The sequence below is a fragment of the Chionomys nivalis genome, chromosome 17 (genome assembly GCF_950005125.1).
Source record: "Chionomys nivalis chromosome 17, mChiNiv1.1, whole genome shotgun sequence".
Taxonomy (NCBI): domain Eukaryota; kingdom Metazoa; phylum Chordata; class Mammalia; order Rodentia; family Cricetidae; genus Chionomys; species Chionomys nivalis.
Genome location: NC_080102.1, coordinates 23,532,207 through 23,553,673, shown reverse-complemented (window position 1 = coordinate 23,553,673; position 21,467 = coordinate 23,532,207). Strand labels below are relative to the sequence as shown.

Below are 21,467 nucleotides of genomic sequence, written 5' to 3'. Positions count from 1 at the left end.
CTTTAATCATGTCCTAGATAAGGTTTCCCACAAAACCAGAAATGGGAATGGCAACATGAAGATATTAATTGGGGAGTCCCTCCCCCCCACTAAATTACAATTTGTGGGTAGCCCAGACCCCCACCTCGCGCCGCCTCTGATTTATTGGTCCCCGTGGGCTTGCACAGGGGAGCCTGTGGGTGTTTCTGCCTGGCTCCCGCGGCACCCCACCCCCCGGCCTGAAGCAGCCAGGCAGGTGGCAGGGCCAGGGACACGCGCGTCTAGACCCCTCATCCCAGGTGAGGGAGGGGTCGCGGATGCCCGGCGCCCGTCGGACCTAGGCACCCGGGACTCGTCCAAGGTCACCCGGCGGGTTGGGGCGGGGGCGACGCGGGGCGGTCCCGGGCGCGGTGACGCGGGGCCCGTGGTGCGGCGGGGCCGGGGCGCGGGGGGCGGCGCGTCGCCGCGTCCTCCTTTTGTGCGGCGCCGGGCTGGGCTGCGAAGGTAAACAGCGCTTCCTCTTCCTCCTCGCCGCCTCTTCCTTTTATAGCGATTTCTGGCCGCGCAGGGGCCGGGGCGCTGCTGTTGCTGCTGCTGCTGCTGCCGCTGCTGCTGCCGCCGCGGCGGGGCCGCTCGCGAACCTGCGGCGGGGACGCGCGAGCCGCCGACCCGGAAGCGGCGTGTGTGCACCGCAGGCTCCCGCCGCCCTCCCGCCCGCTTGCCCGCCCGCCCGTCGGGCCGCCAGGTACGTGCAGGGCCCGCGGGGAGCCCGTTGCGGCGTCGCCGCCCTGATCCAGACGGCTCTGCGGGGAGGGAGCGAGCGCCTGGGGAGGGAGAGAGCGCCTGGGGCGGCGTGCACCCCGAGGCAGGGGCGCGGGGTCCGAGTGGCCGTCCCCGGGCACACCCCTCTCGCAGGCCAGGTGAGCGCTCGTCGGGCCTGACGCGAGCGCCGTGCTGCCCTCCGGCTAACTTCATCGGGTTTTTTTTTTTTTCCCCAGGCCAGGCGGCCGAATTGAGGAACCAAAAGGGCTAATAGACTCCCACTGGCCCGACTTCCTCCTGCGCCGACCCCCGCCAGCGTTTAAACAGTACTTCCTCTTTGCCCGTTATGTTTTCATCATCATCATCGTTATCATCATCATTTTTTTTTTTTAATGGAAGTTCTGTGTTTAGAGGTTGATGCATTTGCAGCCAGCAGGGCTTTCCGGGGGCCGTGCATGCACAGTAGGTCTGGAAGGAACCTGTGTGCCCTCCGAATGTGGGGCTTGTGTCTGGGGGTGGGAGGAAAGAGGAACCGGGACTTCCTTTGCCGGCAGAGCCCTAGGGGGGGTTGTCTTTGATCCCCACCCTGCTGCTAGAAATGGAGGGTGGGGGAGGGCTTGAGTGTGAAGGTGGCGCAGCAGGGGAGAGTCACGTGGATTGTGCACCTCTGTCTAATACCCGGTCCCACTGCACAGCACACGAGCTTTGTGACCTTGGGCAAGTTGTCTGCTGTCTGTGGGTCTTGAGCTCCTCGTCTGTGAAATGGGCTGCTTTGTAAATGAGAATAGGTTTTCTGGCCTTGGTGTAGAGGATGGGAATGTCACTTCACCATTAATGTCTCCATCCCCTAAGACACGTGCCTGGAGCACAGGCAGCCTCCCTCCCCCCTAGATAGTTGTGAAATGAATTGGTGGATGGTAGATTTTGAGAAGTGAACCCATATGCTTCCGCATTTTGCTTCCTTTGCCCTTAATTTCCCTCCCATAATCACCAGAGCCATATTTTGCTACCTCAGCCTCCAGAAATCCACCGCGTCCTGGAGGAAATAGTGATTCCCTAGGAGGACGCTTCCACTCCGACTGTGCGACTCTTCCTATTCTTGGAGGGTTGTATTCAGTGTGCATAAAAAAGGAAGCATCTTTTTTTTTTTTTTTTTTCTTTGCTATGGCCAGATGACAGCGGAGGTGGCTGGCAGGGTAGCCAGCTGGGATGATTTCCCAGGGTCTGGGCTCCATGTCACTGGGAAGGAGGCTGGATCGGTGGGTTTTTCTCCTGTGGTGGGGCGTGCAGAACGGGTCAACTGCCTAGGCTTTCTTCCCAGGGAGGTGCATACTGTGGATTATGAGGAGTGTGTGTGTGTGAGTGTGTGTATGTGTGTGAGAGTGAGTGTTTGTGAGTGTGTATGAGTGTGAGTATGTGTTGGTTGAAGTTGGTGAGTGTATGTGTGATTGTGTGTGAGTGTGTGTGAGAGTGTTGGTTGAAGTTGGTGAGTGTGTGTGTGTGTGTATGTTGGTTGAAGGGTATTAGAAATGGCTTTGGGTTAAAGCCTAAGCTGTGTTTGTGCACTTTGGGAAATGTTAAAGAAGTGTGGCTTTCTCTGGTAGCCGTCCCTGTCCATTTTCATGTCTGAAGTTCACTGAGCACCTCTCTGAAGACCTGGGAGGAGGCGGTGATGTTCACCTCAGCTCAGGGGATACGTCTGAGAGCTACTGTTATCTGTTTTGTTTATTTTTGAAGTTTTTGAGACAGGATCTCATGATATAGCACAGGCTGACCCAGAACTTGTGGTCAGTGCCGTGGCCTCTGCTTCCTGTGTGTTGAGAATACAGGTGTGGGTCCCCCTGTCCGGCTCATTTTCCATTCATTTAAAGAGGCAAGCAAGCTCCTCCATGTGGTGACATTGCTGCCCGTCTTCACAGTGGCCACGGTTACCTGTGTGACAAGAGAGACCTAATCAGTTCACACCGACTTGGAGAGAGGCCAGGGCTTCCCAAAACTCACCCTTGAGAGGCAGGTGCAGGGTCATCAGCTACGCCTTTGGGCTGTAAGGCTCATCTGGGGTTCTGGTTGCCCTGCCGCATTCCGAATGCCTTTATGTCTCTTGACACCTAGCAGGCTGCCTGCCTTATACTGGGAGCGAGGTACCAACTTTCTGACAGGATGAGTAAGAAAGTGATAATTCCCCTCCATTCTTTATAAATACATTCTGTCTGCATCTCAAGGTCAGCATCTGGCCTCTGAGTGACCTTGTCCTTGTCCTCTGGTGGTTCTCCTTGAAGCGAAGTCATGGATCCTGGTCCCTGGCAGGCCTTGCATAAGAATCCGGAGACTGGCGTGCAGAAAGAGCTCCTAAGGTGCTAGGAGGTTGTGACTTCATGTTCGGCATCTCTGCCATCTCTCTAGTTGGAGAGACCACCATTCCGGTGACTTTGGTGGTGTGAGACTTGGCTATCTTTAGCAAAAACCATCTGAGATTGAGCTGTGTAGATTTAAAATTGATGTTACTTGAGCTGGGCGTGTGGGTGCCTACCTGTAATTGTAACCCTAGGGTTGCTGAGCCAGGAAGATCACTGGTTCAAGACCATCCTGTGTTAATGTAGCGAGCCACTGTCTGAAACAACACATACCCCTCACAACAAAACATGGGGTCATCTGTGTGGTCAGCCAGTAGTCTTAGGTCAGTATCACTTTGAAGCCCACTTTTCCTGACCGCGAGCAGATGAAATAGTTCCGACCGCCCATTGCCCGGGGTATCCAGATAAGAGAGTAGGATCTGCCTTGAAACCCTTTCTTTCTTGCTTGCACGTGCATGTCCAAGCTTCTGTGCGGTGTTCTTATCTGTACCATGGGCAGGTAAGTCATGGGGTTGATTGTATCTTCATCACGGTTATGTGACGTAAACCCTTGGTGCAGGACAATTATGGCAATAGTAATGGCGGTCTTGACTGTTAGAACACAGACGAAGCTACTGCGGGAACTCCTCTCAGTTTTAACTGATGAGAAACTTCCAGAGAGAAAGCGGGAGGGGGCCAGGGAGGAAGGACTACTGACTTCCTGGAGAGGGGGTGGTTTTTCCATAGGATGCTGAAGACTGTATGTGTGCTCTTGTCTATCTGTAACTCTACCACGTAGAGAGGCTTGCCAAGCAAGCTCCTCTCACTCTTTTTCTCTCACCTCATTCACCCTCCACGTGCTTGTGACGCCCATCCCTTATCTTCTAGAACCTCTATATCTTGTTCCTGTTTTTCACTTCCCCTGGGTCTCAGGTGAACCAGGTTCAAACTGTTTCAGTTGAACTTTAGCACTTACTCTTCACACAGTCTGAAGGCTGTCTGGCCTCGGGTGGAAAGATGACTTTGTAGTTAAGGAAACAGTGAGGGACAATTCACTCCCCCCATCCTTTTCTATTGCCAGAGGCACTGAGGGTGTGGGGTTGGGGCTCAGATTGCCCACATTGGCTGCTTATAGGCAATGTTACCTTGGGCAACGTCCTTCCTCTCTCGTCGGACCTTCTTCATCTGTGATATGGGCAGTGTTTCTGGCTATCTGGAAATGGCGTTAGGGTCAACACAGCGGTTAGTGCACACTGTCGGTGCTCCGTAAATGTCTATGGCTTCTCGTCTATGAGGCTCTCCTTGTCTTTACCTGACTCTGTCCCCCATTCCTGCCCCAGCCCCTCTCAGTTCTGCTTGGGAAGCAGCCCTTGGTTGGCTATTCCTAGAAGAGCTCTGGAGGCTGCAAGCCCTGTAGAGTCCAAGCGTGCTATTTTCATCCAATTGTGACCGGCTGTTGTATGGGCTTCCACGGGATGGGAGATGATTCCCTCCGAGCCTAAATGGACGAGTCATCAGTTTACATTCAGTCCCATTGATTCCCCCCCCCCCACACTCAGGAGGCTTACTAGCTGCCATCTGCTCCGTGAACATCGTTCATAAATATATAAATAATCGAAGCCGAGGAGATCTGCTGGAAGAAGTGTGGCTGAGAGTGATTTTTGTATTTCGTATGATCCGAGGCCATTAAGGGAATTGCAGGGCTTATTAAAACACCGGAATCGTGCTCAGAAAGGCCCCCTTTCCCCGCAGGAGTGAAGGAAGGGCATCCTGGGGATGTGGGTGAAGGACCTGTGAGGGGTCAGTGGGCAGCCACCATGTGTCAGCCTGTTAGTGGGGTAAGGGTGAGGATAGCTCGAGTCAAGGGACCAGGACTGATGCCAGCTGTCACAGCTCGGGTATGAGCACTTTCTGGGCTTCCTTGAGACTCAGAGGACTGTGAAGTAAGCCATGCCTGGCACCTTCTGGGCATATACATTTCTGTCCCATATTGTCTTCCACGGAAGGTTCTTGAAGGTTCCTAAGACCAATCTTTAAAATAAAATAAAATACCCCACATATTAATTACACATGATAATGGGTTTCATATGAAATCTGTGTGTGTGTGTGTGTGTGTGTGTGTGTACTTTCTTGTCCTTTCGTTTGGGTTGTGTACTGGGAAACATTTCCTGGATAGGAAATGCCCCTCTTCCCCTCTAGGAATCTTTAACTACCTATAGTTTCGACCTCTTCAGAGAGGGGTGGGACCATGTGAGCTTGTCCCCTTTCATGACAGGCTGTTGATGGCCCAGTTGTGTGCGGGTCATCACAGCTGTTGTGGGTGTGTGGTGCAGTGGCCACGCCATGCGCAGAAGCCAGCACTCCATCCCGTCCACACGCTCTTAACATTCCTTCGGCCCTCTCTTCTGTGGTGTCCTCTAGACCAGACTCTTCGTTAATAACAGGCCAGAGTGAGTTCTTCTTAGGCTCACAGTTTGACAGGCATCAGGTGGTCTCTTGGGAGGACTGCTTCCCAAGCTTGAATGTGTGCCCAGTCACTTGGGCCTTACCCACATCCTGAGTCAGCTCTGGGTGGCCTGAGCGTCTCCGTGTCTCACAGGCTATGATGCCTCTGGTCTGTGAGCCACACATTCAGTGAGGTGTACTTGGGAGATCATCCTGCCTTACCATCGTATGACTTGCCTCACCGGCCTGGACCAGGAAGACAGACCACAGAGATGCAAATCTGAGTTGTGTCCCTGTAGGTTCCCTAGGCAGCTAGTGGCAGAGGCAGGCAATTTGAATTGTGTCGTTAAATGATGGTAGCCCAGAATAGACCTTAGGCCAGTCATGGACTGGATGCAGATGGTGCAGAAGGAGCCCTCTGTTGCCTGTCAGCAAGTGTCTTCTGAGCTCAGGTGAACCCCAGCGGTCTGGAGATGATACAGAGGATGGGGTGGAGAGAGTACAAGCAGACAGCTCTTCCCGCAGGGCCCGACTGTAGGCCTGAGTAGGACCTTCATGCCTAGAGTCCCAGCCTGAAGCACGCTGTCCTCTCCTTTAACCTGACAAGGCGATGGGGACCCAGAGACAAAAGACATGTTCGTGAGACAGAATCAGGTCTGTGGCTCAAGACCTGGCTCAGCTTCTCCCTTGGTGTACTGTGCCCAGGATGCCTGCGAGCACTGCTTTAGTGACAGTGGGGTGCTGGGGCCCTGGATGTATTCATGTCCTCGATGTTCCCCCAGCAGCAGGCTTTCCGAGGGACACACAGAGAACCAGGCTCTTCTTGTGGAGCTGAGATAGATGACTGTGGATTTGATGATCTTAGACAGTTGAGGTGGCTTTGCCCAACACTGGCTGCTCTGCACAGGAGGTCGGCAGCTTTGAAAGGGGCCAATGGTGGGGTGAGAAACAGGCCCTTGAGCCGGGGTGCCTCAGGTCGTTCCTGACTGACTGAATTTGCTTGCAGGTTGTATGACCTTGCCGGCCTCTGAGAAGCCTGTCGTGGCTCTTTGAAAATGTTTCCGTGAGTTTCACCTGGGTTTGGGCATCCAGAGGCTGCTCTGTCCCTTGAGTCCCCAAGGCTAGGACCCAGAGATCGGGAGCCTTGGGCCGAGGAAGGTCAGTACTGCTAGTGTCTTCCCCAGACCCAGCTTCGTTCAAAACAGTGAAGCGTGACACAGAAGACAGCGTGGAAGTGAAACTTGGGCAGCCACGTCCCCCAGTGTCTGCTCCACTCTCCTGAAGCCAGGTCTTCTGCTCTGCTCTGTAGCCTTGGGCTCCAAAGTCCAGGTTGGAACACACACAGATAGAGCTAATAGGCTTGTGAAGGGATGCCCCAAATGGCTATCTTGTGTCTTCTGAAATGGGTCTCACAGTCATTCCTGAACACATGTTCCCTACTTCTTAGTTCTTAATTCATGATGGAGGCATGGGATCTCTCCTGCCATTCAACAAAGTATTAAAGCAAGCGGCTGCTGTACTGTAGGCTTGTGATGCAGCCCCATGGGACACAGCGGTGTCTGGAGGCCACTCACACAAATCTCTAGGGGACCTGAGCAGTGTGGAGCTGGAGGGAGTTTGGGTTTGTTTCTCCTGGCTGACCTGAGCCCAGCCTCTCTCCAACCCCAGTTTTCTTCATTCATTCAGAAACCAGGAAGGCAGGGCAGGGACTTGGCTCAAGGAGGAGGAGCACCGGGTTGAGTGCAGGAGGTTAAGCTCCTGGCGAAAGCTCTCTCTCACAGAGTAGTTTTGAGTTTTTGGGTCGCCTGTCTCCCAGGCAGTTGGTGAGGCTGGTTGTATTTACTATCACATCCTAGTTGAGAAAATCACGGCCAATAAGAAGCAGAGCAGGAATTCAAGCATTTCACCTTTAGTGCCCACTTCTCTCCAGCCTCTTCCCAGGGACCTGTGAGCGGAATTCAGAAAGAATGCCCCACCTAGAGTAGAGGCTTTCTGGCTGGACTCTCGGGGAGGGTTTCTCCCCAGCATCCCAGGGGCTCGCTGTCCCGAGAGCTCTCTGTAGGATGGCACATGACTCCGGGTGACTCAGCAGCCAGCCCTGTGTTCCTTATTGCTAGGCTACTCTCTGTGCAGAAATTTTTGGTAAAGTTGGTGGGAAATTGACCACAGTAATAAGACTTCTTGAAACACTGTGTGTGTACATGTGTGTGTATGTATGGACAACCTTGGGTGACATTCCACAGGTACCATTTTTTTATTTTGAAGATAAAGTCTTTTATCTAGGCTAACCTTTTATCTGGCCTAGGGCTAACCACTTTAGCTATAGTGGTTGGCCAGTGAGCCCCAGTGATCTGCCTGTCTCTACCTCCCTAGCCTTGTTAGACCATCACACCCTTTTCCTAAATGTGGGTTCTGGGAATCAAACTTAGGTTCTTTACCCACTAAGCCATCCCTGGCCCCTAAGGTTCCTCTTGACACCAGGTGGCTTTGGTGGGATTTCTAATTGTAGCATGGCACTTCTCTGCCGGTGACAGGCACCGTTGGGACATGAGATGGGCAGGGGAAGAGGGGCTAGAGGCTTGTGTTTCCGGTGTGTGTGTGTCTGTCTGTGTGTGTGTCTGTGTGTGAATTTGAGTGGAAGAGTGTGGGGTTTGTACACTGAGATCAGAAGGTGGTTCTGAGATTCGAACCCGCTTCCCTCTGTGCACTTGTTCCTCACCTCTTCAGTATGAGGGCTTGGTAGAATTGTCTCTGTGAATGTCTCATCTGTAGTGGTTCCTTCCTTTGCTCATATCTGAGGTGTGTCTGCGGGGGGAGAGGCCAGAATGCTGTGTAACATGTCTGTGTTCTTCTGGGTATATGTACATGTACAGGGTCTCACAGTATAGCCCTGTATGGCTTGGAAATGACTGTGTAGAATAGACTGGCCTGAAATTCAAAGAGATTCATTTGCCTCTGCTTCCTGAGTGCTTGAATTAAAAGCATGGGCCGTGTCTCCAGGTGTTAAATCCCTATTTCAAGGAACACTTTCAAGAGATCCCGAAGCCTGGTCCTTGCTGCCCCATTCAAGTGTGATAATTTGGACCAACCAAAGACCCTGTGTGGCTGGGGGTTGGGCAGCTGGTGTGAGATGGGAAAAACCCTGAAGGTCACCAGGTTGTGTCCCCAGCACTTCTCAGGCCGTGGCCCACAGAGGAAATGGGATGAGTAAGTTTTGAGCCTTGGGCCAGACAGTGAAAGAGGAAGCAAGTCCCCTTGGGAGTGAACTGACCCTGGGGCCCTTTTGCACCGGTGTTGAGGTCAGTGACCTGGCACAGCGGTGGTGTTGAGGTCAGTGACCTGGCACAGCGTAGCCACATCCCTCTTGGTGGGACCAGTTCTCTGACTCCCCTCCACAGTGATATCGCTTTAGACATGCCACCGTGGCCCAGAGAGGTGATGTGACTTTCCCAGTGTCACACAAGAGCTTGAAACCCATGAATGAGTTACCAGGCCGGAGGGTGTGGGTGCCAAAGCGCTGCCAAGAGTCATGCAGCCAGTGCGTGGCCACAGGGAGAACTAATTCTCTTGACTGGAGTGTCCTGAGGAGGAGGGGTATGAAGTTGCTGGTTCTTGTGTGTGCCCATCAGCCTGGAGTATTGGTTTCCTGTTGTCGATTGAGACAGGCTGGTTTTCTAATAGTCTCTGACCGACAGCCCTTGCTCAAGACCCAGAACACTGAGGAAGAGGAGAACTGACTGACCACTGAAGAGTGGAAGTCAGCCCGGCAGGTGCATTTTCACAGAGATGATGATTGCTGGCCGAGCCCTGCTCCAAAGGACAGTGCTTCGTACACCGGACTGAGTCCCGATGGCGCGTGGTCAGGTCGACACTCAGATGTACAGACGGAACTGTAGTAGATGGTGTAGACTCACAGACAGCACCTGGGACCGAGGACGTGGTTTGGCGAGGAAGGAAGAACGCTGCAGTGTGTTTGAGTCCCATGTGAAAAGCTGGGTGTGGCCTGGTACACGCCCATCACCCTAGCACTGTGGGCAACAGGAGCGATCGCTGGGGCTGGTGGCAACTAGCCTGAGGTTCCATGAGAGACCCTGATTTGGGAGGAAGAGGGTCGTGTGTGATACAGCAGGAGAGCTGGTGTCTTCCTCTGTGCACATAGACACACAGACACATACGCACACACGGAGACATCACATGCAGAGATGTACAGAGACACAGACAGACATACGTATAGTCATACATACACGCACATAGACACAGTTACAAGCATACGCAGCAGCAGCACCAAGTGTGAATAAAGAAGCAGATAGAGGTGAATTTGACGACCAGCACAAGAATCCATGTCTACGATATTTACAGCCTCACTTGTACTTGTATTTGTTCATATTTATTTCTTTACTTTGAGGTGCTGGGCTGGAACCCAGGCCCGCAGGGGTGTTCTTTGTGCAAGTGTCTTACCACTGTGCAACAGTGTATTGCTTCTTTATTTTCTCTTCTGGTGTTGGGGGTTGAACTTGGGACCTTCCTGGGTAAGTTCTCTACCACTGAGCTAAATCGTCAACCCCTGTTTTTCTGTAGTAGGGTCCCATGTAGCCCAGGCTGGCCTCTAAGTCACTGTGTAGTAAGGATGACCTTAACCTGGTAATCTCCCTGGGTGTTGGAATTTCAGACTCAGTTTCTTGGGTGGTGGAACTCAGGGTTTTGGTTGTAATAGGCCTGTAGTCTTTCTGCTGAGCCACATCACAGCCCCCACCCCATAAGTTTTTTTTTTAAATGAATAGAAATAATTTAAAAAAATTAATCTTTGAGTGCAGTTGAATCCAGCTTAGGTGAGCAAGGCTTGTCTATTGTGACACGATGGGACGTACTTAGTGTGCCAGGGAGTTCTGCTGATAACAGGGTGGATTGTACAGGTTTGGTGTGCCTGCCGTCTGTCACCCCAAGGTCTCTGCTTAAGTGTTATGGCCTTTCAGGACGGTTTTAGGGGTGCAGGACTATTGGGTGCAGGACACTAGCAGACAAGAGGAGCGAGCTCTCTGGATTGGACAGGGCCTGACGTATTTTTGAATGAAAGAGAGTCCCTTGACCACACAGTGAGTGTGGTTTCGCCCCTTTGTGCATATTCTTGTCCCCTTTTGGAGTTGATCTGGAAGTGCTGACATAAGGGAGGCTTGTGCTTGGTCCTCAAGGTTCTCCCAAAACACAGCAAAACTCTGCAGCTTCTCAGAGTTACAGTGGGGAATGTTGAAGTGGGGAGACCATCTGTATGCTTCTGGCTTGGCTTCTGACCTCCCCTCAGGACAGAGGCATGCTGTCGGTGTGATTTCATATGTCCCCAATTGTCTCTGCCTTCATGATGGGGAATGTGGCATATTTTTGCATATTTTCTGTCATGTGATTACATCCTATTCTCATTTTCCCTTCCCCTTTCCCTCTCTCCCTCCCCTCCCTGTCCCTACTTTCTTTTTCTATGAATCCCAGCACTTTACCATTTCCAGGGTGTCTATGAGGAGACACCATGACCATGGCAATTCTTACTAAGAAAGCATTTAATTGGGCGGGGGGGGGGGAACTCTCACGGTTTCCGAGGTTCAGTCCATTATTGTCATAACAGGGAGCATGGCAGCATGCAGGCAGATGTGGGACTGGAGCCGAGACTGCTGCATCTTGCAAGTAACAGGAAGTCAACCGAGACACCCAGAGGTACCCTGAGCATAGGAAACCTCAAAGCCCACCCCCACAGTGACACATTTCCTCTGACAAGGCTATGCACACTCCAGAAAGCCACACGTCCTAATAGTGCCTATGAGAATATCAGCAACAGTTACATTCAAACCAATATTAGAGCATTTAATAACTGAGACACATTCAGCCCATCAATAATTACTGCATTTATGTATTTATTTTATTTATTTATTTATTTTTTAAACATTAACCAAAGGAATCTTTTCTTTTTAACTTTATTTTATGTGCATTGGTGTGAAGGTGTCAGATCCCCTGGAACTGGATCTTCAGACAGTTGTGAGCTGCCATGTGGGTGCTGGGAATTGAACTCGGGTCCTCGGGAAGAACAGTCAGTTCTCTTAACCGCTGAGCCACCTCTCCAGCCCTTATGTATTTATTTATTTGCGTGTGTATGTGTGTGTGTCAGCATGTGTGTGCCACAACTGTGCGTGTGTGTCAGCATGTGTCTGCCACCCTTGTGTGTGTGTCAACATGTGTGTGCCACAACAGTGTGTGTGAGCATGTGTGTGTATGTGTCAGCATGTGTGTGCCACAACACAAATGTAGATGCCTGAGGACAACTCAAAGGAATTGGTTCGCCTACCATGTGTGTCCTGGGGATTGAACTCGGGTTGCCAGGCTTAGTTGCAAGCACCTTTGCTCTCTGGCCTAGCAGCCAATTAATAAAACTTAGGCCCCCTTGAGTTAACACAGCAGCAGGTTTGATGACAGTCTGAGCAGATAACTGATCCATGTTTTTTTTCTTGGTTTTTCGAGACAGGGTTTCTCTGTGGCTTTGGAGCCTGTCCTGGAACTAGCTCTGTAGACCAGGCTGGTCTCGAACTCACAGAGATCCGCCTGCCTCTGCCTCCCGAGTGCTGGGATTAAAGGCGTGTGCCACCATCGCCCGGCCAGCTGATCCATTTTGAATGATTGTCACCCTGGGCCAACCTCCTCTAGGTCTGCCCAGAAGTCACTGATATTTCCATTTCATGAAAGGGCCAAGAAATTTCTAGAATCATTTTGCATCTTCCTAGTGAGCAGCTGGGTGTGTGTGTGTGTGTTAGATTGAGGGAATCTAGAGGTATCCAGTCTAGTAATGGCCTTAAAGTCATGTAGAAACTGTTTTTTTTTTTTTTTTTTTTTGGTGTTTCGAGACAGGGTTTCTCTGTGGTTTTGGAGCCTGTCCTGGAACTAGCTCTTGTAGACCAGGCTGGCCTCAAACTCACAGAGATCCGCCTGCCTCTGCCTCCCAAGTGCTGGGATTAAAGGCGTGCACCACCACCGCCCGGCTCTAGAAACTGTTTTCTAACAAGAATGAGTGACAGCTACTGACTGTCAGTAGCAGAGGGCTTTCAGTCTAGGTTTTGTCTGTAAGTGCCAGGGTGAAGAGGAAGTTGGTGACCTCAGGCCTTCAGGTACCTCTCTAGCCCCAGGACTCTGTGCTCTGGGGTGCAGAGGGCTGTGAATGCCTGCCTTTCTGAGCAGCCCAGAAGGAGCGGACAGCTGAAGGTGCCGCTGTAGGGGGCCACGCTGTGCTGACTGTGGAATTGCAGAATCGCGGACACTCCATGGTATTAAAATGCCATCTTCTCCCGGAGTTCTGGGTCTGTGGTGCCGCCCCCTTGTCATCTTCGCCCGTGTCGCAGGGGGAAGCTGAGTTAAAACGCTTCAGCCATCTTGGTTTTTTCAATATTGAAGACTGAACACAGGGCATTGTGTTTTCAGAATTTTTAAAGGAAGGGTTCATAGCAACCAAGGTTCTAGGTGCCTGATTTATATCAAAGTAAGTGAACCAATTACATTCTCCTTTGAGTGGACAATTCAAATTGATGTCTTTGAAGATATTTATCTCACCCTCCTTTGAAATCTTTCTTCACTCCCTCTGTCTCTCTTCATTCTCTTCTTTTTTTCCTTCTTTATCTTCGTCTTGAGACTCACTGTGTAGATCAGGTTGGCCTGGCATTTATCATATCACGGACCTCGAGTTCTCCATCCTCCTGTACGGGCATCCTCAGTGCTGGGATTAAAGTGTGGGACACTGTAATCCGCAGATCGTCCCACAAAAGACCACCACTCACATCTACAAAAGAAAGGGCGTTTATTTTTTTATTTTTTATTTTTTTTAGAACTCAAGGGCGTTTATTTCTTAAGAACAAATCCCAGCAAGCTGGGGTCAGCCATACAATAAAATGGCGGTGACCCTAAGAGAAGCTCACAGGTTCCTTTTGTACACAGCTAGGGGAATTCCAGGGACAGTTAGGTCATGTCCAACAAACCTAATTGGCTGAGCAAGTAGCAGTTACATTAATGTGTTTCTGATTGGCTGGGGGCATGTCAGGACAGGCTTTGGGGGCGTGGCTTACAGGATTTGTACTGTAGGGGTGACTCAGCCTGGTGTGTACTATTTTCCTGGGCTCCCTAGGATGGTTTTGTTGATTGACTGTTCCCCGTTTGCTAACAGAAACTGAAACTTAGGCCTGGTAGTGGATGGGGCCCAGAGAAGCCTACTGTGGCTTCTTCTTCTTCTTTTTTTTTTTTCAAAGATTTATTTATTTATTTTGTATACAGTGTTGTGTCTGCATGTATGCCTGCAGGCCAGAAGAGGGTACCAGGTTTAATTACAGATGGTTGTGAGCCACCATGTGGTTGCTGGGAATTGAACTCAGGACCTCTGGAAGAACAATCAGTGCTCTTAACCTCTGAGCCATCTCTCCAGCCCCTACTGTGGCTTCTTAATACCACGCGCAGCCTTTTGATTTTATGTTTTCCCCGTGGTATAGATAGGACCTCGCACATGGTAGGTAAGCGCTCTACCACTGAGTTACATCTCTGCCCATAGGTTTATTGTTTTTACGTGTATGTGCATTTTTTTTTTTTTTTTTTTTTTTGTGGAAGGGCATCAGTGTTAGCACCTCGAGTAGGTATTTAGTTATTGAGTGTCCAGAAAAGTCCCTGTTTTGCCCTTGGATGGCTAGTATTGTCAACTTGACATTTGATGCCTAGAAAACAAGCCTCTGGCATGTCCTTGAAGCCATTTCCAGGGAAGAGGGAGGACCTCCCCTAAACGTGGAGGGCACTGTTTCGTGGGCCGAGGCCCTAGAGTAAGAAAACGGGAAAAGGACAAGACCTGAGCTCCAGCCTTTACTTCTGTTATTCCTGATCGGGTATGTGACCAGCTCCCTCCTGCTCCCACCCACTGAACTTGTACTGAACCATCAAACTGGGACTCGGAATAAGCCCCTCCTTCCTCAAGTCCATCAAACTGGGACTCAGAATAAGCCCCTCCTTCCTCAAGTCCATCAAACTGGGACTCGGAATAAGCCCCTCCTTCCTCAAGTCCATCAGACTGGGACACGGAATAGTCCCTCTTTCCTCAAGTCCATCAAACTGGGACTCGGAATAAGCCCCTCTTTCCTCAAGTCCATCAAACTGGGACTCGGAATAAGCCCCTCCTTCCTCAAGTCCATCAAACTGGGACTCAGAATAAGCCCCTCCTTCCTCAAGTCCATCAAACTGGGACTCGGAATAGCCCCTCCTTCCTCAAGTCGATTTACCGGGTGTTTTGTCACAGCAAGAAGATACATGGTAGTTAAACTCCCTGCTCTCTGTTCCTTCCTGGCCTTGCGCTCCCCGCTGTCAGCACCTTGGAGAGGAAGTGAGATGCCCCTGGGTTCCCTGACTGTTGAGATGAATGAGAAAATACTCACCCTCCCAGGACTCTCCAAGCTGAGTCATGCAAGCTCCTCATTCTTCAAGGAAGAAGTGGAAAGGTGGAAGGAAAACTCGGACGTTGGAGCACACTGTGGGCATTCAGCAGCTCCCTGCGTCCCTACCTACATCCACTGGAGAATTCCATGAGCTCAGCAAACCCCTGCTGGCCGCCCATCTGCTGGGACGCAATTGCATGCAGGGCTTGGTCCTCTGGAACAGGGGCCTGTGAAGGAGAGGCAGCACCAAGCTGGGCTTAACTGCTGATTGGGTCTCTCTGTCTCTAAGGATGCTGGGCACACCTGACTCTATCATCTGCTGCCTTGTTGGTTCTGGAGGTTGTGTCTTGAGGGGGATGGAGTGAAGTGTGTCTTCCCCACCAGAGGCCCATGATCACCTGCCCCTCCCGTATACCCATCCATACCCAAGGATGCCGTTGGCTTGCCCACCCACAGGGTGTGGCTGCTGTGGCTATTTCTGTTGTGTCCTCACCACACACAGGTCTCACCCATGGGACACGCTCTGCAGCGTGAAGAACTGAGAGCTTGCTCTAGGAACAGGCATCTATGGATAGACTGCGGTGTGCCAGGTTTGAGCTGAGCTGAGTGTTGTCGACACTGCATTGAAAATGAGCTTCCTGGCCTGTGTTCTCCTTGGCGGTGACCAAGCACTGAGTCCCACAGCTTAAAAACGGAAGGAAGGAAGCAAGGAGTCCAAAAGTGGCTTAAACGATGCATGATAGAGCACCTCACATCCAGTTTGTGCTTGTGTTTTAGGCTCTGCTCTAGTAAACACCGCTGAGCTCAGAACCTCAGTCCGAGTTCACAGGAGGCCAAGCTTCAGGAGTACTTGTGGAAGCTTTTTAGAAAATGGAAACCCAGAGAGGTTGGAAGATTTGTTGGAAGCCATGTGGCTGGTCTGTACCAGAGTGGGCACTTTATTTCCTCAGCCCTGGCTCTTGTCAAGGTCCGCACGTCTGAGCCACAGGCAGGTGCAGAATTTGAAGGTTAAAGTAAAAGCCACAGCTTAGTGAAAAGAGCATTAAGGAGGGAGGCAGGGGCATTCCTCCATTTACTCTGAAGTCCGGTAGAACCCCTTGTACTCAAAATTAGCCCGTTGTCATGGTGGCTATCGGCCCTCCCCATGCTCCTCCGTTCCTTGTAGGTTTGAGCATTCTCTGCTTTGTGTGACCCTGGGATTCCTCCAAAGATCCTAGAAGCCACAGGAGTTGCATTGTTCAGTGAGCTGCAGGTGAAGGCAGGGTGGGGCGGAAGTAGACACTTGTCCCCGCTGAGTGAGGACTTCTCTGCCCTCTGCATCTCACCTCCTATAGAAATGGTCTGATAGGTAGAAGAACCCTTGCTAGGTACAGCGAGTGCCGGGGTAAATGCCTGGTCCTTGGGTGGGCTCTCAGCGGTGTTGCACTTGGGACCTGGAAATTCTCAGCATCCTAGGACAGTATGAGACATTCAGAAGGAAGGAGATCTTCTGGTGGAAGTCCCCATGTTCTCTTGTCTCTCTCCTTTCTTATGCCCTGTGGGTAAATCCACGTCATGGGTGGGGTAAGCCTGTGCTGTGGGGGTGAGCCTGTACTCCGTGTTCTCTGTTTTTCTGTGTTCATAAGTGAGTATGAAATGTGAATCATGCCCAAACTTGAGTTGGGGCCAAGGATACAGTTATTAATCACAGGAGACACATGTTGTCCTCAGATGGTCCCAGACTCCAGAGCAGATTGTCGTCGACACGTATAAAAGTGCTAACATGGTGAGCGACTTGAAACCGAAAGCAGCGTACTTTACGTCTTCGTCGTCATGGTCATCCTTTTCCAAACCGAAAGCAGCATACTTTACGTCTTCGTCGTCACGGTCATCCTTTTCCAAACCGAAAGCAGCGTACTTTACGTCTTCGTCGTCACGGTCATCCTTTTCCTCCTGGATCTTGTTCCAGGTTGGCTCTACAAAACTCACTATGTCTCTAAGGGTGACGAACTTTGGATTCTCTGGGACGCCGTGCCTGCTGTAATGCTCAGTGGTGACTATAAAGTTGGCAGATAACGAGTCTTTAGGCCAGTGGTTCTCAACCTTCCCAATATTGTGACCCCTTAATATAGTTCCTCATGTTGTGGTGACCCTCAATGTAAATGATTTTTCTTTGGCCCACCAACTTACAAAAAAAAATGGCATGGAGACTTATTACTAATTATGAAAACTCGGCCTATAGATTAGACTTATCCCACTAACTCTTATAACTTAAATTAACCCATTTACATTAACCTACATTCTGTTTCGTGACTTTTGACCTCTTTTCCCTATTGCACCTCCTGTGGCCTCTGTGGCTTCTGGTGTCTCTCCCACACAGATGCCTCTCCTCTTCCTTTCTCTCTATCCGGAAGTCCCATCTAACTTCTTTTTGCTTAGTTATTGGCCTTCCAGCTCTTTATTAAGCCAATCAGAAGGCACCTTGGCAAAGGCACATCTTCACAGTGCACAGAAAGACTATTCCAACTGGTGGTGGTGACTTATGCCTTTATTCTCAGCACTCAGGGAGGCAGAGACAGGCAGATCTCTGTGAGGTCGCAGCCAGCCTGGTCTCCAGAGTGAGTTCCAGAACAGCCAGAGATACACAGAGAAACCCTGTCTTAAAAAAACAAAAGACAAAAATAAAACAAAACTACTCCACATAACCTCAAACATAAAATTATTTCATAACTGTCATCTTGCTACTGTTATGAATTGTAAATGTAAAATTTGATATGCATTGGATATGCGGCCCCTGTGAACGGTTCATTTGACCTCCACAGGGGCTGCGGCCCACAGGTTGGAAACTACTGCTTTAGGCACATCTGAGAGGTTATCTTGGTTAGGTTAATTGAAGTGGGAAGACCTTCCCAGAAAGTAGGCAGTGTCATCCCCTAGGCTTGGGGCCTGGACAGCGTGAAAAGGAGGAAGCCAGATGGCACCACCATCCTTTATTACTGTCTGCTTCCTGACCGCATGAGCCACGTGACCAGCTTCACGCTCCCGCCATTGTGACTTTGCTGCCTGCCATGATGGACTGAACACTTACGCTTTGAGCCAAATCGAACAGTCCCTCAAGTGGCTTTTGTTAGGCTATTTTATCCTGGCAACTGGGTATGTAACCAGCATGCTTGGTTTATGGGATTGGACCCAGGGTTTCATGCATGCTAGGCAAGAACTCCACCAATGGAGCTTCATCCCAAGCCCTTGCTCGTGCATAACTAAAAAGAGGTGCAGGACACGGTAGATGCTACATGGAGGGGAGACTTGGGGAGAGGGCTGTGACTTGGCTACCTGGGAACCTGTCCGTTGTCTGGCAGTGGATGTAAGAGGTGGCATTCTTATGCATGACGTTTGTATGTCTTCATAGTGTGCAGTAAACATTTCAAAGTAGAGCTGTGGACAGGAACTCATCTGGGAACTGCCTCTGAGGGTCTGTCGCCAGATACAGATGAGCCGCCGCCTCCATGTACTTCTAGCCATGCCCGGGGCTTGCCAGGGTCACTCAGGAACTGTGGAACCAAACTACCTGGAGGATTTAGGGAGGCAATCGCAAAGAAAGGGCTTAGTTTGACCGTCAGTGCTGGGAACGGCATTTCATGGACAGAGATCAGCAGATGTGAGCAGAGAAGGCAGGATGCCTCTTGATGAGTTACAGGTGGACCTTGTCTGTGGCCCTCGTTCCTTGACTAGAAGCCAAATTGGTTTAGATTGGTAGGGAGCTACTTCAATGTGGGATTAAACCCCAGACAATGGTCGGAAAGTTCCTTGAAGTGTATAGCGGCCCCAGAAGAGTCGGGCCAGTGTGGCGCAGGCTAATGGGAAGATGGTCTTATGCAGAAGAGAGGCAGCATGCCTCATTGAACATCTCGGGGTGGCTATTGTCTGGCATGAGAGGCCATCTGGGACACTGCTGCCTGGCCCGGGGCTGGGAGGCAGCAGCAGGGCCAAGCCCTGTGTTCAGTAGCTTGGGGAGTAATGTATATTCAAGATGGTTTTCTTTGAAAACATTACAGAGCCAAGCAAGGAAAGCCCTCGGGAGGGGGATGAAAGCCCTGATGGGGAATTTCATCAGTGCTTAATCAAAGGCATTGACTGTTTTCTGGGCCTTCTGCTTGCCCTCCCATTGTTGTCTTTATTTGTGGAAACTTGTTCATTATGGTTTCATTAAGGCTGGCCCTGGGCGCCACCCCCCCAGGCTCCTTTTGATGTCTGGGAAGCTATCCCTCTCCTTGGGGAATCCTTCAGCCTCCTGGCTCCTGGACGACTTCTTAGCTCTTCATTCCAATCTAGGCCACATTCACATGTGTCAGGACGGCGGCTCTCCTCTGCTCCATGCTGCCCAGAACCCAGGGCGTGGGAAACAGTCTCTGTGAAGGACCTCAGCTGGTACCTAGGACAGGGGCCCTTTGGAGAGACTGAGGTCCCTGGAGATGAGGTCACTTCAGCTTCTGGACTCCCCCGTTGACTTCATCCTTGCGGGGTCCTAACATGAGTTCTTCCTCCCTGGGCAGATTCTATAGGAGTTTGAAATGCTGCTTTGGTATGCTGGGGGACCACCTGGTGGCAGGCGGGCAGGAGGAGGAAGCCACATTGGCTGCATCCTTCCCCTGGCCCAGAGAGGGGTAATTTTGCACACATCTCCTGCCAGGGAGCAACTAATTTGCAGGAAGTGATGGTTTGCATCTTCCCCTGGCAACATGGCACCGTGCTCACTTCTGGGCCTCGGCCTCTTGCAAGTTTGGCTGTCACAACTGAAAATTCACAGCATCCCCTGATTTTATTAGCTAGTCCTGCCCTACATTTCATATGCTTTCTCATAAAAACTTTTTTTGTGGGTCTGTGTTTATCAAGCCTGAATAAACACACATCCCAATCTTTAATTAGGAAGCCCGCGGCAGCCAGAAAGGAAGTTGGCACCGTTTCTCCTCTTCGGTGACTCTTGACAGCAGGGGAGACATGGCAGGAGCCCCACCCGCAATGGGAATTCTGGTTGACCGGAGTGAAGGAGGTGTGGTCTCCTTTCCCCACAGGCTGTGTGTTAGCTGAAGCTACACCTTGAATAATTCACTGGCCAGGTATCTGATCCTGTGCATTTGTTCATCAGCATTAATTTTTGAAAGCTTAAACTTGTTTACTATAATATGTGTATATGTGGGTACATTGTTTGGAGGAGGGTACGTGCCACAGAATGTACGTGGAAGAAAAGATAACTGCTTTGTGGCATCATTTCTTTCCTTCTGCCTGCCACCGCCTTAGTTCCAGCATCAAAGTCAAGTGCCAGGCTTGTACAAGCCCCTTTACCTGCTGAGCTCTCTCGGTGGCCCAATTTACCAAGTTTTAACACAAGCATATATTGTCTTTCCATCACTCGGATTCTCTGTGCTTTCCCCTCTTTGGCCTTCTCCTTCCTCTTCATTTTCTTTTTTTTTTTTTTTTTGGTTTTTCGAGACAGGGTTTCTCTGTGGCTTTGGAGCCTGTCCTGGAACTAGCTCTGTAGACCAGGCTGGTCTCGAACTCACAGAGATCCGCCTGCCTCTGCCTCCCGAGTGCTGGGATTAAAGGCGTGCGCCACCATCGCCCGGCTTTCCTCTTCATTCTTTGTCTCCCCTACACAGTTAAAATATTTTTTTAACCTTTGTTTCTGATTTTCATCTATTACATATTCATTTTGTGTATGTGTGTGTGTTGTATATGCATACTCATGCCTGTGGAGGTTGGAAGACAACCCATGGGAGTTAGTTCTCTCCACATGTGGATTCCAGGGATCAAAACTCAAACTCATGATCCTTCTGCCTCAGTTTCCCAATGCTAGGATAATAGGTATGCCACCAAACTCGGCACCATTTAAGTATATTTAGACATGAGCATGCAGAAACAATATACACACACTCTAAAGTAAATGTAAGAACATATATGTATACATGCATATATATTTGCAGGATATCATTAAAAAGCATTCCGGGGATAGGGTGCAGGATGCATTTGTCCCCAGCAGTAAATTGATCATAGAGAGGAGACGGACTTGCTTTGATCCCTTGGAGAAGGGATGCTCATTGCTGGCCAGAAGAAGAGTTGACCTGGAGAGCAAGATCAGAGCCTCAACCGTTTTGCTTACAGTAACATATTGTGCAAGCCATCTAAACTGAGACGCATTTCCTGTTCTGTAAACGCAGGGAGGGAGGAAGCAGAAGGCCCAGGGCTGCTCCTCCAGAGTCAGTTGCTCTTTCCCACTTGGCTTGTGGTTCTCATGACCCCCCCCCCCCCGTGTGCTTCCCACTGTGCCTGTGCTACCGCGTTAGGCCCTGGAAATCCAGCAGTGTCCAGGATGCTTAGGTGGCAAGACTGGGGCCAATGACAGGGATCTTCTACCCAGGCAGGGTGCTGGGCCCAGAGATAAAGAGGGGTGTTATTAAGGAGGACTTCCAGCAAGGTGTTAGCAGCATCAGGATGGTGTCATCTATTCCTAGTTTAAGTGCCTCAGAGATGGAGGCAA

At 50.6% G+C, this 21,467-nt stretch overlaps 1 protein-coding gene across 3 annotated transcripts in view; it reads left to right on the top strand.

The window, feature by feature from the left end:
• The first annotated feature begins 423 nt into the window (after window positions 1–423).
• The window catches only part of Cyrib (CYFIP related Rac1 interactor B), a 123,666-nt gene continuing 102,622 nt past the window's right edge, over window positions 424–21,467 (top strand). For 2 of the 3 annotated variants that reach the window (XM_057791684.1, XM_057791687.1), the window contains exon 1: window positions 425–724. The gene's annotated coding sequence lies outside the window, so the exon portion shown is untranslated. Of the gene's footprint in view, window positions 725–21,467 lie in introns of all 3 variants that reach the window. The other variant, XM_057791685.1, reaches the window with a different exon arrangement.